This window comes from Triticum aestivum, chromosome 4B (genome assembly GCF_018294505.1).
Source record: "Triticum aestivum cultivar Chinese Spring chromosome 4B, IWGSC CS RefSeq v2.1, whole genome shotgun sequence".
In the NCBI taxonomy this organism is placed as follows: Eukaryota; Viridiplantae; Streptophyta; class Magnoliopsida; order Poales; family Poaceae; genus Triticum; species Triticum aestivum.
Genome location: NC_057804.1, coordinates 76,683,067 through 76,700,890, shown reverse-complemented (window position 1 = coordinate 76,700,890; position 17,824 = coordinate 76,683,067).

Here is a 17,824-nt window from a genome sequence, read left to right as displayed (position 1 = left end):
CAAAGCGATCCCACATCAACTTTAGCCATTAGGCATGTCGCGGTCTTAGTGGGTCGCTCCGAAAAGTTAATCACATAGAGACCGTTCTCGACATGCCCAACAAAAGGATACTTTAAGAGTCTTGCCCCACAAGAGGGCCACGGTATCAATATCAAAGAAGGTGGAAAAGCCCATGAGTGCAAGTTGACGAACGGAAAGTAAGTTGTACGCAAGGGACTCAACAAGCATGAGTTTCTCGATCGTTAGATCATGAGAAATGACAACCTTGCCAAGAACCAATACCTTAGAATGTGAGGCATCACCCCACTCGACATTGGTGGGAATAGATGGGATCTTTTGCACGTCCACCACCAAGTCCTTGCTCCTGGTCGTATGATTTGTTGCTCCACTATCGAGCAACCATGATCCCCCACCGGAAGCAAACACCTACACCAGATCAATGCTTGGTTTTAGGTACCCATTTAGTAATGGGTCCTTTGATGTTAGTAACAAGGGTCTTAGGAACCCAAATAGACCATTCAATGTACTCATAAGAAGAACCAACAAATTTAGCATAAACATGCCCATCACTAGCACGGCACAACACATAAGAAGGGTTAAAGTCGCCGGCTTTGTTGGAAGAGATGGCTTTGACCTTTTTGGCATCACCACTCTTCGCATTGTTCTTCTTCTCCTTAGGAGCACCCTCTCCCTCCTTCACAAAAGTTTGCTTAAGTGGGGGAGGTCGGTTGGACTTGGGTGAGAACCCAACTCCCTCCTTGGCCACAACTTCCTTTTGATTGCTCAAAAGGTCATTTAGGTTCTTCTCACCTTGTATGCATGACACAAGGCCTTTCTCGAGTTGTGCCTTCAACTTGGCATTCTCCTCCACAAGATGCACATTCTCACAACACGGGTTAGTAGCATTTGCATTATCAATTAAGACCATGTGAGGAAATGTGGCCTTTTCCTTGGTTAGCTTAACTTGGAGTTGAGCATGAGACTCTTTGAGGTTTGCATGAGAACCCTTCAAGACCTTGTGGGCCTTGTCAAGTACATCAAACTCCTCCTTGAGTCTAGCATGATCAACCCCAAGTTTAGCCTTCTCGGAAATTAGCACACGAGACACAACAAGAGCATGATCAAGATCTTTCTTTAATTTGGCATGGTCATCGTTTTGTGACTCCTCAAGAGCCAAACGATGCCCACGCTCTTCCTTAAGAGCATTAGAGAGATCCGATATCTCATCGGCATAGTCACGACTATGACCTTCCATCTTAGAGATGGTTTCTTTGTGAGCCTCGATCATGTCATTGGCTTCACCCAGTTGTTCCAAGAGAGCAACAAAGTGCTTCTTGGATTTTCCCTTGAGCTTACTCATAAAGGACTCAAATTCATTTACTTCCTCATTAGACCCCTCACTATCATCAATGCTATCCGTCAAAGAGGGATTAGGAATGATGGTGGTTTTGATGTTGGGGGTTACCTTGTTGGTGGCTTTAGCCATGAGGCACTTGGCGGTGATGTTCTCGTTGGGTGAATCAAAGAGAGACATCCGGGGAGTTGTGGCAATGGCAACGGATGCCATGGCCATTGCTTCACTATCTTCATCATCATCGTCATCCTCATGGTATTCCTCTTGAACCACCAACCCTCGAGTAGGAGTCTTCTTGGTGAAGTTGTTCTTGTTAGGGAAAGACTTGGCTTTGTCTTTCTGGATGAGCTTGCCACCATTGTCTTCCCGCTTCTCGTAAGGACAAACCGCAACGAAATGGCTCACATTGCCACAATTGTAACAAGTTCTAACTCGTTGCTTGCCCTTGAAGCCACTTGAGTTGTTCTTGTTGAAGTTGGGTCTTGAGTTCTTCTTGCTCCAAAATTGCCTTGAAGCAAGAGCCATGTGCTCGCGATAATCATATTTTCTATCTTCGGGATTGCTCTCCTAATCTTCCTCTTCTTCCTCTTCTTCCACAATAACCTTGGCCTTCAAGGCAAGGTTGGGCTTCTTTGCCCTTTGAGACCGGAGCACGGCGTTATCGGCGGTCTTGTCCAAGATGCTCATTGCAACGAACTCATCCAACACTTCACTTGAGGTCATGGAGTGGAAGTCCGGTCTTTGGCGAATGACGGAGGACATGGCCTTGTTGTAGGGCATCATGGCCTTGAGGAACTTGCGTTTGATCCAATTGTCATCCGTGTCCTTGCTCTCATGATCTCGGAGTGAGACCGCAAGTTTGGTTACTCTCCGAAAGAGCTCACGAGGTTCTTCATCTTCCTTCATAGCAAACTCATCGGCTTCATCTTGCACCACTTCATAATTGGAGTGTTGAATGCTCGCACTTCTCCGATAGAGAGACACAACACAATGCCACGCGTCTTTGGCCACGGCGTAGGGTCGAAGATGAGGGAGATCTTCGGGGAGAATTGATTCTTAGATGATGAAGAGAGCATTCTCATTGAATTGATTATCCACGGCCTCTCTAGGGGTGAAGTTGCTTGGGTCATGTGGATAGAAACCTTCTTCAATGATTCTCCAAAGATTAGTATTCACATGCTTTAAATGACGCTTGAAGCGATACACCCAAGAATCAAAATCCTCATTTTTCTCAATCTTAGGAGGAGGACCGACATGATTTAAATGAGTAGAGGGAATTGGTCCACCATAAGTTGGAGGTTCCACATGGGCATAGATGCCGATGCCATTTCTACCACTAGTATAAGGACCCTTTTCACTGTTAGCTTCCCCCTTGTCGGAGGTAGCATCCGTCACCTTGTTAGTGGGATCACCCACTTTCATCGGCGAGGTAGACAGTTTAAGTCCTTCTAGGAATTTAGTAAACATGCTTTCAACCTCGGTCGTCATGGAGTTTTTCAATGTGTCTAAAGCCACATTGAATTCCTCACGAGAGACCGCGGTTCCTCCATCGGCCGTAGACGAGGTAGGATTCACACCGGAGTGCTCCTCCACAACGTCTGTGGTGTCAACCATACTCTTCGGACGACAAAGTCCTTAATAAAGAGACGAGACTCTGATACCAATTGAAAGGATCGATATAGTTGACTAGAGGGGGGGGGGTGAATAGGCAACTAACAATTTTTAGTCTTTTCTTTACCAATTTAAACTTTGCAACAAAGTAGGTTGTCTAGATATGCAACTATGTGAGCAACCTATATGATGCAATAACAACTAGCACATAAGCAAGCAAGGGATACAACACAAATAAGCTTGCACAAGTAAAGTCACAAGATAACCAAGAGTGGACCCGGTGGAGACGAGGATGTGTTACCGAAGTTCCTTCCTTTTAAGGGGAAGTACGTCTCCGTTAGAGCGGTGTGGAGGCACAATGCTCCCCAAGAAGCCACTAGGGCCACCGTATTCTCCTCACGCCCTCACACAATGCGATATGACGCGATTCCACTATTGGTTCCCTTGAAGGCGGTGACCGAACCTTTACAAACAAGGTTGGGGCAATCTCCACAACTTAATTGGAGGCTCCCAACGACACCACGAAGCTTCACCACAATGGACTATGGCTCCGAGGTGACCTCAACCGTCTAGGGTGCTCAAACACCCAAGAGTAACAAGATCCGCTAGGGATTAGTGGAGGGAATCAAATTTCTCTTGGTGGAAGTGTAGATCGGGGCCTTTTCAACCAATCCCGAGAAAATCAACAAGTTTGATTGGCTAGGGAGAGAGATCGGGCAAAAATGGAGCTTGGAGCAACAATGGAGCTTTTGGGGGAAGAGGTAGGTCAACTTTGGGGAAGAAGACACCTTTATATAGTGGGGGAAACAATCCAACCGTTACCCCCCAAGCAGCCACGCACAGAGCGGTACTACCGCTTGGGCAGGGTGGTACTACCGCTGAACCAGCGGTTCTACCGTTCCCTCCCGGCGGTACTTCCGCGCACACGAGAATAGCAAGGACCTGGGCCCAGAGCGGTACTACCGCGGAAGTAGGGGCGGTACTACCGCTTGGAGCGGTACTACCGCCACTACTGCCGCTACTAGTGCCACAAAACCCGACACGAAAAACCGAGGTCTCGAGTCGAGGCGGTAGTAGCCCAGAACCACAACGGTACTAAGGCCGAAGACAGCAAGCGGTACTACCGCTTGGGGAGCGGTACTACCGCTTGACGTGCTTCGGTGGTACTACCGCTGAGGACCGCGATACTACCACTGGGACAGGTCAGGGCAGGCAAGGAGCGGAAAGATAGCTCCAAAGATGCGGAAAGGAACATCGGGTGTGATAAGGATGTGAACGTGTTGATTCCACCCTAGCCTTACCAAAGCGGATCCCCTCTTGATAGTACGGTGACTCCTACGAAACTAGTCCACCAACAGAGAAACGAAGGAGCTACACCATCTTGAATAAAACACCGAGGGGAGGGAATCATCTCGTGCCAAAGGATGAATCTCTGAAAAACTCAACGCACACGATTAGTCCGCAAAAGCATTGTCATCAATCACCAAAACACCTTGGGGATAAATATGCCCTTACAATCATCAACCATCCTCCATCACCAATTTCATGATGCTCACCACCGTGCATGAGTAATTCCATCGTAGGCTTGCTGGACGGTTATGGGTTGGATGAGATTTACCATGTAATCAAGTTAGTTTTGTTAGGGTTTGATCCCTAGTATCCACTATGTTTTGAGATTGATGTTGCTATGACTTTGCTATGCTTAATGCTTGTCACTAGGGCCCGAGTGCCATGATTTCTAATCTGAACCTATTATGTTTTCATGAATATATGTGTTTTCTTAATCCTATCTTGCAAGTGTATAGTCACCTATTATGTGTTATGATTCGACAACCCCGAAGTGACAATAATCGGGATACTTCTCGGTGATGACCATAGTTTGAGGAGTTCATGTATTCACTATGTGCTATTGCTTTGTTCCGGTTCTCTATTAAAAGGAGGCCTTAATATCCCTTAGTTTCCACTAGGACCCCGCTGCCACGGGAGGGTAGGACAAAAGATGTCATGCAAGTTCTTTTCCGTAAGCACGTATGACTATATACGGAATACATGCCTACATTATATTAATGAATTGGAGCTAGTTTTGTGTCACCCTATGTTATAGCTATTACATGAGGAATCACATCCGACATAATTATCCATCACTGATCCAATGCTTATGAGCTTTTCACATCTTGTGCTCCGCTTATTTACTTTTCCGTTGCTACTATTACAGTTACTACAAAACTATTATCTTTACTTCTGCCACAGTTACCATTACTATCATACTACTTTGCTAGTAAATACTTTGCTGCAGATATTAAGTTATCCAGGTGTGGTTGAATTGATAACTCAACTGCTAATACTCAATAATATTCTTTGGCTCCCCTTGTGTCGAATCAATAAATTTGGGTTGACTACTCTACCCTCGAAAGCTGTTGCGATCCCCTACACTTGTGGGTTATCAAGACTAATTTCTGGCGCCGTTGCCGGGGAGCATAGCTCTATTCTTTGGTCACTTGGGATTTATATCTGCTGATCATTATGAAGAACTTGAAAGACGAAAGAACCAAGATTTTTCCCTCAACTACGAGGGGAGGTAAGGAACTGCCATCTAGCTCTGCACTAGATTCTCCTTCTGTTATGAGTAAGTTTGCGACACCTAAACCTGCTACTGCTATGAATTCTGATATGTCGCATGTTATTGATGATGCCACTTCTGCTATGCATGATACTTATGATGAAACTACTTCTGTGCATGATACTACTGTGCCATTAGGTGAATTTCTTGATGAACAACTTGCTAGGGTTAGAGAGAATGAAATTATTGAAGATGCTATTATTGATGATTGTGATGATGAAAGTTCTCCCCCTGATTATGAATTACCTATTGTTCCTGAGGGTTATGTTATGAATTAGGAAGCTGCTAAAGCTATCTTTGCTTGTAAAGATAGATATGATCTTAAAAAAATATTAGCTAAATGGAAGCATCAATCTCTTAATGCTAGAATGAAACCTGACCCTGCTTTTGCTACTTCACCTATCTGTGTTACTGATAAGGATTATGAATTCTCTGTTGATCCTGAGATTATTACTTTGGTTGAATCTGATCCTTTTTATGGCCTTGAATCTGAAACTGTTGTGGCACATCTTACCAAGTTGAATGATATAGCCACCCTATTTACTAATGATGATAAATCTCGCTATTACTATATCCTTAAGATATTTCCATTCTCATTAAAGGGTGATGCTAAGACTTGGTTTAATTTTCTTGCTCCTGGTTGTGTGCGTAGTCCCTAGGATATGATTTATTACTTCTCTGCTAAATATTTCCCTGCTCATAAGAAACAAGCTACCTTGCGGGAAATATATAATTTTGTGCAAATCAAAGAAGAGAGTCTCCCACAAGCTTGGGGGAGGCTTCTTCGATTACTTAATGCTTTGCCTGATCATCCTCTTAAGAAAAATGAAATACTTGATATCTTTTATAATGGACTAACCGATGCTTCCAAGGACTACTTGGATAGTTGTGCTGGTTGTGTTTTCAGGAAAAGAATAGTCGACGAAGCTGAATTACTATTGAATAATATGTTGACTAATGAAAATAATTGGACTCTTCCTGAGCCAATTCCTGAGGCAATTCCTGAACCAATTGAGCCAACTCCTGAGCTTATTCCTAAACCCACTCCGAAGAAGAGAGGTGTTCTATTTCTCTGTCCTGAAGATATGCAAGAGGCAAAGAAATTAATGAAAGAAAAAGGTATAAAAGCTAAAGATGTTAAGAATTTACCACCTATTGAAGAAATCCATGGTCTTAATATACCGCTTGTCGAAGAACCACATTGTCTTGATAACCCGACACAGGTAGTAAAGGTAAATTCTCTCTATAGATATGATAAAGTTGAAATTCCCTCTACTAAATTTCATAGCCCATGCTTAGATGAATTTGATGACTTTATGGCTAGACAAGAAAGTTTTAATGCTTATGTTGGTAGATAATTAAAGAATAATGCTTTCGAGATAGGACACGTGAGTGATTATATGGCTAGAGTTAAAGGTGAACTTAAACCCGTTAGCAAATATGCTTCTATGGTTGCTACTCAAGCTGAGCAAGTACTTAAAGCTCAAAATGATTTGCTTGATGAATTAGATAATAAACCTAATTTTGCCATTAGAGTGGCTACTAGAACTGGTAGAATGACTCAGGAACCTTTGTATCCTGAAGGCCACCCTAAGAGAATCGAGGAAGATTCTCAGAGAAACAATTTAGAGGCACCTAGTTCTTCTAAAAAGAAGAAAAAGAAAAACGATAGGACTTTGCATGCTTCTAGTGAACCCGGTAGAAACACCTGAGAATCCCAATGATATCTCTGTTTCTGATGCTGAAACACAATCAGGTGATGAAAATGAACCTAGTGATAATGTTAATGATAATGTTCATGTTGATGCTCAACCTAGCAAAAATAATGAAGTAGAAGTTGAACCTGTTGTTGATCTTGATAACCCACAATCAAGGAATCAATGTTATGATAAGAGAGATTTTGTTGCTAGGAAGCATGGTAGAGAAAGAGAACCATGGGTTCAGAAACCCATGCCCTTTCCTCCTAAACCATCCAAGACAAAGGATGACGAGGATGTTGAGCGCTTTGCTGAAATGATTAGACCTATCTTCTGACGTATGGGCTTAACTGATATGCTTAAAGTAAATCCTTATGCTCAAAGCTCCATTCACAAAACTGCTTTGGGAGATTGTTGCTTGGTATGTGAATCCTTCATTGGTCCGATTAGTTTTTGTTCTAGTGCTTTATTCATTGCAAATTTTGCTGCATAGGTGACCCTGTTCTTGAGCTTGCATGTTAAATTTATGAGGTCCCAAGTAATTTTAATGCATGATATAGGCTCTAGGCACTTGTAGGAGTAGTTGCTATCAATCTTGTTTAGTTTTATTCACTTTTATTTTGAAGTTACTAAAAATTTCAAAAAAATTCAGAAAATGTTAAGGAGATTTTTGATGGGCTCTTCTAGCCAAGGCTCCCAGGAAAAACAAGCTAAAGAGAAGGAAAAGGCCAAGTATAATCTCCCTCGCATAGTGGAAGTACGGCCGTGTGAATGGCCATGCGATAATTTCTTGAGAGAAGCTGGAATTTAGGAAGATTTTTATTCTTTGATCGGGAATGCAGGCCTCACCGATTTCCTCCACGACTGGATCGATCAGTATCTCTTACTCACCAATACTTTCGTGCAAAACTTTTATTATTATCCTAAGAAGTCACCGCCTTCAGTATCATTTCATTTATATGATGAATTCAGGGAAATGTCTTTACGTAATTTTTGTGCGGTATGTAGGATACCCTTTGAGGGAAAATTAGAGGAACCACATCGTAAAGATGTGGATGGCTTTGTTAACACTATCACTGTAGGGGATCCAAAGAAGGGTTCCGATGCGAGAATCTCTAGCATACACTTTCCTGTTTTACGCTACTTTGCTATATTTGCTAGTAGATGCTTGATTGGTTGTGGAAATAGTGGAAACTTCAATGTTCCAGATATTATTATTCTTCACCATGCCTTGTTTGGAGATAATATTTTTAGTATGGGTGTCGTCATTGCTAAACGGCTAAGCCTAAATCGTACAAAAGGCCCCATCTTTGGAGGTATCTATGCTGCACGTCTTGCTAGAAATTTTGAGATACCTATTAGGCACCATGAGAAAGAGGAGATAAAACTGCCTCCTTACATTTTAGATTACAAGAGCATGGTAGCACATGAGTTCATTGTTGACAACAAAGATAAGATGCTCCTGTATAAGCTGAGATTTAATAAGAAACACAATTAGACTATTATTTTGCCTGCGCCTCTGTTGTTTGATTTGATTGCAGATAATTTTCTTGTCACGCCGGAAGCAGTGTATGCTCATCGAGGCCAAGCATCCACTCCAGAACCTGAGCCTGAGCCGGAACCTGCACTGGACCCTTACCAAGCATCATCTTACCAGTGGGATCTGGAGGAGACGGCCAGCCAGTGGTATCCTGATTACACCCCTCAGTACACCGGGGAGAGTAGACATGGTCCGTGGCATTAGACCAACTTAGGCCAAAAGCCCAAGCTTGGGGGAGTATGTATTTCTCACCGACTTTATATTCATGTTCACACACTATTCTAGTCGTCGGTGCTCATACTCTTTCATTGTATTATCTATGCTAGTTTAATTTTCTTTTTCTAGTTTTCTTATTGTGTGCTTGATAAACCTTAAGAAAAACCAAAAATTAGTTAGTTTAATTTCCATGCTTGTAGTAGAATTAAAATGAAAACCCAAAAAGATTTCTCCTTCTTCTTCTTACTTGTTGGGAGCTTTCCCGTGTAAATAGTTTTATTTTCTTTTCTTTCCTTTGGGGGTCGAGAGTAGAAGACCCTATTGAAAATGTTTAGTGGCTCTCATATGCATGATTGTTTATTTAACTTAGAGCCCATATTACTTTGTCTTCTCTCTTGAGTTGAATACTTGCAGATTCCAGCTTAGTCCAATGCACGTGCACTATTATTATTATACACATCGTTCGGTCGTGCAAGTGAAAGGCAATAATGACGATATATGATGGACTGGTTGAGATGAGAAAAGCTGGTATGAACTCGACCTCTCTTGTTTTTGTAAATATGATGAGTTCATCGTTCCTGATTCAGCTTATTATGAAGTAAACATATTTGCAATGACATTTAGAGATTATAGTTGCTTGTGCCATGCTTGATTAGCTATGAGTTATAATGGTTTTACCTTGCGTGCCAATATGCTATTAGAATGATTATGATGTGGTATGATGGGATGGTATCCTCCTTTGAATAAATTGAGTGACTCGACTTGGCACATGTTCACACATGTAGTTGAAACAAATCAACATAGCCTTCATGATATTTATGTTCATGGTGGATTATATCCTACTCATGTTTATACTCGGTGTAAATTAATTTTAATGCATGTTCATGACTGTTGTCACTCTCTTAGTTGGTCGCTTCCCAGTCTTTTGCTAGCATTCACCTGTACTAAGCGAGAATACTGCTTGTGCATCCAAACTCCTTAAACCCCAAAGTTATTCCATATGAGTCCACCATACCTTCCTATATGCGGTATCTACCTGCCGTTCCAAGTAAATTTGTATGTGCCGAACTCCAAACCTTCAAATGAATTTTGTTTTGTATGCTCTAGCAGCTCATGTTTCAACTAGGGCTGCCTATATTATCCATGATAGGTGGGTTATTCTCAAGAGGAGTGGACTCCTCTCCTCATTCACGAGAAAGGGCCGGTAATGGGGTTGCCCAGTCCCATGATCCAAAAAGATCAAAGCAAATCAATATAATTAAACAAAACTCCCCCAGGGCTGTTGTTAGTTGGAGGCACTCGTTATTTCAAGAAAGCCATGGATTGATGCTTGTTGGTGGTGGGGGAGTATAAACTTTTACCATTATGTTTGGGAACTGCCTATAATGCATGTAGTATGGAAGATACAACCATCTCATAGTTGTTGCGTTGACAGTGAAAGTATGCCGCTCAAAATGTCATTCAATCTCTATTTTAAAATCGAGCTCTGGCACCTATACAAATCCCTGCTTCCCTCTGCGAAGGGCCTATCTATTTACGTTTATGTTGAGTCATCACCTTCTTATTAAAGAGCACCCGCTGGAGAGCACACTGTCATTTGCATTAATTACTATTGATTTATATTGTGTATGACTTGACTGGATCTCTTTTACCATGAATTACAATGTTTAGTCGGTCCTTGATCTTTAAAGGTGCTCTGCACTTATGTTTTGCGGTCTCAGAAAGGGCTAGCGAGATACCATTTTGTTATATCATGTTATGATTGTTTTGAGAAAGTGTTATCATCCGAGTTTTATTATTATGTCTCGCTAGCTGATTATGCCATTGTTATGAGTAATTGTGAGACCTAAGTGTTATTGTGAGTATGGTTAGTTCATAATATTTGCTGAAACCTGAATGCTGGCTTTGCATGTTTACAACAACAAGAGCAAACAGAGTTTGTAAAAGTTTTTCTTTATCACTTTCAGTTTATCAACTGAATTGCTTGAGTACAAGCAAAGGTTTAAGCTTGGGGGAGTTGATACGTCTCCAACATATCTACTTTTCCAAACACTTTTGCCCTTGTTTTGGACTCTAATTTGCATGATTTGAATGAAACTAACCCGGACACACGCTTTTTTCAGCAGAACTGCCATGATGTTGTTTTATGTGTAGAAAACAAAAGTTCTCGGAATGTCCTGAAAATCCACGGAGGCAAGTTTCGGAAAATATAAAAAATACTGGCGAAAGAATCAAGACCAGGGGGCCCACACCCTGTCCACGAGGGTGGGGGCGCACCCACCCCCCTGGGCGCGCCCCCTTGTCTCGTGGGCCCTCTGAGGCTCCGCCGACCTCAACTCCAACTCCATATATTCTGTATCGCGGAGAAAAAAATCAAAGAGAAAGTTTCATCGCGTTTTACAATACGGAGCCGCTGCCAAGCCCTAATCTCTCTTGGGAGGGCTGATCTGGAGTCCGTTCGGGACTCTGAGGAGGGGGATTCGTCGTCGTCATCATCATCAACCATCCACCATCACCAATTTCATGATGCTCACCACCGTGCGCAAGTAATTCCATCGTAGGCTTGCTGGACGGTGATGGGTTGGATGAGATTTACCATGTAATCAAGTTAATTTTGTTAGGGTTTGATCCCTAGTATCCACTATGTTCTGAGATTGATGTTGCTATGACTTTGCTATGCTTAATGCTTGTCACTAGGGCCCGAGTGCCATGATTTCTAATCTAAACCTATTATGTTTTCATGAATATATGTGTGTTCTTGATCCTTCTTGCAAGTCTATAGTCACCTATTATGTGTTATGATCCGACAACCCCGAAGTGACAATAATCGGGATACTTCTCGGTGATGACCATAGTTTGAGGAGTTCGTGTATTCACTATGTGCTAATGCTTTGTTCCTGTTCTCTATTAAAAGAAGGCCTTAATATCCCTTAGTTTCCACTAGGACCCCGCTGTCACGCGAGGGTAGGACAAAAGATGTCATGCAAGTTCTTTTCCGTAAGCACGTATGACTATATACGGAATACATGCCTACATTATATTGATGAATTGGAGCTAGTTTTGTGTCACCCTATGTTATAGCTATTACATGAGGAATCGCATCCGACATAATTATCCATCACTGATCCAATGCCTACGAGCTTTTCACATCTTGTGCTTCACTTATTTACTTTTCCGTTGCTACTGTTACAGTTACTACAAAACTATTATATTTACTTTTTCCACTATTACCATTACTATCATACTACTTTGCTACTAAATACTTTGCTGCAGATATTAAGTTATCCAGGTGTGGTTGAATTGACAACTCAATTGCTAATACTCAATAATATTCTTTGGCTCCCCTTGTGTCGAATCAATAATTTTGGGTTGAATACTCTACCCTCGAAAGCTGTTGCGATCCCCTACACTTGTGGGTTATCAGCAGCCCGTGGGCGAGCCAGCCGATCAGCCTATCGCCTTGGTGGCGTTCCTTTGTCGCCTTGTCGGCATGGTGCCTGTCAGGCTACGACTGCTCGTGCTGTGTCCGGTGGCCCTCATTCCGATAGATTGTTCGTGGATCTGGTGGTTGGAGCTGCTAAGTGGCAGCCGGTAGCCTCCATGAGGTGTGGTCGGATATGACGGTTTGCTGTGTACTCCTTGGTCGTCGGGCTAGTACGTGGTGGTGGTGGTTGGTTGGCTTGTCCCTGCCGGTGTGAGCCGATGTGCAGCTGAGGTTGTGTCGGGAGCTGATACGTCTCCAACGTATCTATAATTTTTTATTGTTCCATGCTATTATATTACCCGTTTTGGATGTTTATGGGCTTTACTCTACACTTTTATATCATTTTTGGGACTAACCTACTAATCGGAGGCCCAGCCCGAATTGCTGTTTTTTTGCCTATTTCAGTGTTTCGAAGGAAAGGAATATCAAAAGGAGTCCAAACGGAATGAAACCTTCGGGAGCGATCTTTTTGGAAAAAACGCAATCTAGGAGACTTGGAGTGGGCATCAACAAGTAACCGAGGCGGCCACGAGGGTGCCCGGCGCGCCCTAGGGGGGCAGGCGCGCCCCCACCCTCGTGGGCCCCTCGTGGCTCCCCTGACCTACCTCCTTCGCCTGTATATATCTACATACCCCGAAAACATCCAGGAGCACCACGAAAAACTATTTCCACAGACGCAACCTTCTGTATCCACGAGATCCCATCTTGGAGCCTTTGTCGGTGCTCTGCCGGAGGGGGAATCGACCACGGAGGGCCTCTACATCATCCCCAAGGCCTCTCCGATGAGTTGTGAGTAGTTTACCACAGACCTTCGGGTCCATAGTTATTAGCTAGATGGCTTCTTCTCTATCTTTGAATCTCAATACCAAGTTCTCCTCGATCTTCTTGGAGATCAACTCGATGTAACTCTTTTTGTGGTTTGTTTGTCGAGATCCAATGAATTGTGGGTTTATGATCAAGATTATCTATGAGAAATAATTGAATCTTCTCTGAATTCTTTTATGTGTGATTGGTTATCTTTGCAAGTCTCTTCGAATTATCAGTTTGGTTTGGCCTACTAGATTGATCTTTCTTGCAATGGGAGAAGTGCTTAGCTTTGGGTTCAATCTTGCGGTGTCCTTTCCCAGTGACAGCAGGGGCAGCAAGGCACGTATTGTATTGTTTCCATCGAGGATAAAAAGATGGGGTTTATATCATATTGCTTGAGTTTATCCCTCTACATCATGTCATCTTTCTTAATGAGTTACTCTGTTCTTCATGAACTTAATACTCTAGATGCAGGCAGGAGTCGGTCGATGTGTGGAGTAATAGTAGTAGATGCAGAATCATTTCGATCTACTTGTCACAGACGTGATTCCTATATACATGATCATGCCTAGAAAATCTCATAACTATGCACTTTTCCATCAATTGCTCGACAGTAATTTGTTCACCCACCATAATACTTATGCTATCTTGAGAGAAGCCACTAGTGAAACCTATGGCCCCCGGGTCTATCTTTTATCATATAAGTTTCCCATCTACTTTTATTCGCATCTTTACTCTCCAATCTATATAATAAAAATACCAAAAATATTTATCTTATCATATTATCTCTATCAGATCTCACTTTTGCAAGTTACTGTGAAAGGATTGACAATCCCTTTATCGCGTTGGTTGCGAGGTTCTTGTTTGTTTGTGTAGGTGCGTGGAACTTTTGAGGACCGTCCTACTAGATTGATACCTTGGTTCTCAAAAACTCAGGGAAATACTTACGCTAATTTCCTGCATCACCCTTTCCTCTTCAAGGGAAAACTAACGCAATGCTCAAGAGGTAGCAGGAGCTTGGGTGAATACCCTGCCTTGGTTGTGGTCGTGACGAATGATGGCAATAGTTGTGGCCTTCGCTAATCTTCCTGGAGGCATCGCTGCATTGCTGGCATTGCTACCGCACCGCTCTCACGCGGGTCGTTGCAGATACTGGAGATACCCTTGACCTTGAGTGATTAGACGTTGGCGGCACCTTGGTGTTGTATTTCAATATAGGGGCTTCATCTTTGGAGTTGGGCAATGGTGAGCGAGACTAGTGGAAGGTGTTGTTATTGGTATCAAGGCTTGTGTTATGTGGCAACGATAATGGTGGGTGATGTCGAAGACGTGGCTATGGTTGGGTGGTCGGCCCTTCTCCGGTGTGGCCGCAGAATTGCTCGACTGGTTTGTTGTTATGAATTTGAAGTTGCGGTGGTGGGGTCCTAGTGCCGTACGATGAAGGGCAGCAGGTGGTCCGTTCGATGATATTCAGCGGCGCTAACCATGCCTAGTTCTCCTTCGTAGTTCTCCGTCAAAGTCAAAGTTGTGTTGTCTGGTCACAGGTGGCTGGGTGAGTTTTGGCATGGATCTTCGTTCATCTCCACGTGTCATCTACAGTGCGGGTTGTGTCAAACAATCGCCTACAGTGAAGTCATAGTCGTTTGCTTAGAGTTTAGATTTGACGATGATGCCTCTAGTGAAGAAATGATGATGATGACGCCGCCATACTATCTCGACGAGTGTGTGTGGGACATCTTATATGTGCCGCCTAGCGGTTGCGATGGTTTTCGCTCGATTCTTCGTACAAAAATTGACAACTCGGTTCTTCATAAAAAAAATAGATAAAAGGTCGAAGCCCGGATTTATAAATAAAGCCACCAGGCAGAGTTAAACAAACAAGACGAACATCATAGTCGACACTTAGAGTATCACTCAACATGAAAGGGCAGAAGAGGTAACGTACATGGCTCCCAGGCCAATACACGGCACGCATGCCGAGGGGACTAAAGACGCCAAACATAGGGCCAACAACACCTAGCTGCCGTCACGGGGTGGAGATAGCGAGATAGCAGAATCCCGGATCTTGGAGATCATCATATCAAGCGCATCCCTATCGCCTCCTTAATCAATAATCTCCACTGCTGCAAGAACATGCAAGTTTTAAATGAGCAATCAGTAGGCTTAGCAGGGAAAACATGCTCAATAGTAAATTTGTTTCTAGTCGTCCATAGAGACCAGCACATCGCAGCAAAGCACACCTAGAAAATTCTCCTCTGGGCCCCAACCAGATTCTTAGACAGGGGACGAAGCTCAGAGAAGGAAGACGGTCTCTAGGCAACATGCAGCCAGGATCTGATACAGCACCAAACTAACTTAGCCAGAATGCGGGAGAAGAAAATATGCATAGTATCTTCTCTCAGCCCACAAAGGGCGCAGCGATCAGACCCTGGCCCATTGCGCTTGCGAATCTGATCACCAGTCGGGAGCCGCCCATGAGAAGCTTGCCACAGAAAGATCTTGATCTTAGGGGGGATACGAGTCCTCCAGATCCACTTAAATTTGGAAGTAGTAGAACCTGAGATAAGTTTACCATAAAGCGATTTCACCGAAAAGCGACCAGAAGATGAATGAGGCCACACCATCAAGTCCTCCTCCGAGACCACCGGGAAAAAGGCAGCAAGACGTTGCCAGTCACCCAACTCTTCAGGGGAAAGAGTACGACGAAGATGCAGATCCCAATTATTGGAAGAGAGCTCAAAGATTGAGATCTCAGGGTCAGGACAGTAGGAAAAAATATTAGGAAAAGCAACAGCCAACATAGTCGAGCCACACCACCAATCGAGCCAAAATCTAATGGATCTACCATTATGAACGACAACTTGACGAGGCCTTGGAAAATAGGCCTAAGCTTAACAAGGTCTCTCCAGAACTGGGACGCTCCGGAGGCAGGAGCAAACATAGGGCTAGAAGTAGGGAAGTACTTAGCTCTCTTCCAATAATTAACTGGCCAATCTGATCACCATCAAACCGCTGAAGACGAATGCGAACCTCTTCCCACCGCCCAACATCCAACGTTGTGTCGTGCCTCCGCAGCCAGGTGCCAGCCACCACCGGAACAACGCACAAGGCCCATTGGATCTCCCCAGCGACGCTGGGCACCATGGTCACCAGAGTCCAAAGCCGAACAGACGGCAGGATGCCATGCCACCCTTTCTGCACTTGTTCCGCCGGAGTAGGTCCAACTTAACTGAAACTGTTCTACCAACTTCTGAATGGCAGTGGAACTGAACTAAAGAACCATCGAGTTTGTTGAGGATTGGAGGCAGAATATAGACCACCACATATTCTCAAGAACACAATGTTATACTGGTTTTAGTATTTTCTAGTCAATTTGTTGTTGCAGTCTTTCCTTTCTCGTTTGGTAAATTACTTCGCTTTGGGGTGGGCCATGTCAACCCAACTTTAGATTTACATTAACCGAAGGTAAACATTTCGAGCCGAGGCACCGGCGGAACCGTTCGGCCGGCGCGTGACACGCTGGCTTCACATGTCCACACAAAAAACGACCCCGCACGAGACGCGTGTTATTGTGGGCCCGCATGAACCGCTTTTCCCCATGAACCTTATCTCTTTGTTTCCCCTTGTTCCTCTGGCCACACATCGCCGTAGCACTTTTCTTCCACCTCCAGCCTAGAACTTGCTCTTCTCTATGAAAGATGGCGGAGGCGACGAGCGATTGGTGTGGCTGATGCTGCAAGCGAGGCGACCGCCGACGGATTTGGGCGCGAAGGTGCTGCAACCGTTGGGGCGTCAGAGCTGCAGCCACCTCGCCGGAGATGCTACCACCAGTCGCTGGTGGTGCCACAACCACCTGTTGGTGGAGCTGCATCCATTGGCGTCTGACGATGGCGAGCTGCAACCGTGCAACCGGTGCGGCGTGGCAGTGGCTGCCACATGTCTCTGACCATGGGAGCGCCATAGGTCTCCGACCATGGCACAACTCGAGTTCTTTTTGCTGGAACCATGCCTTTTTTTTTGCTGGAACCAAGTCTAAATTTTGCTACTAGTGTCTTCGGGTTTTGTTGGAACCAACCCCAGATTGTGCTCCCATTTTTGTTTTTGTTGGAACCAGTGTACTAATTTGATACCATCGTCTTCATATTTTGCTGCCATGTTCTTTTGCTGGAACCATTCTGTACCATTTTTTGCTACAACGGTTTTGGATTTTTGCTACTACCGCACAATCATTTGTTACATTCTTTATAATGAGCTTGCCGAACCCCGGTGACTGTGTTGTGCTACAACCGTTGTATTACCAGAGAAGCCCCGAGCTGGAAACAGAAGCTGTTTTTGTTGGAACCGGCAAACACAAAAGCTATAACTGTGGTCGATTTTGCTGCAACCGTGTGTCATTTTTTTGTTACGACCGGTGATGTGTTTTGCGACTATAGGCAATATTTTTTGCTACATCCGTTCAATGTCGTTTTTTTACTGGTGGTTGTTGACCGCGCAA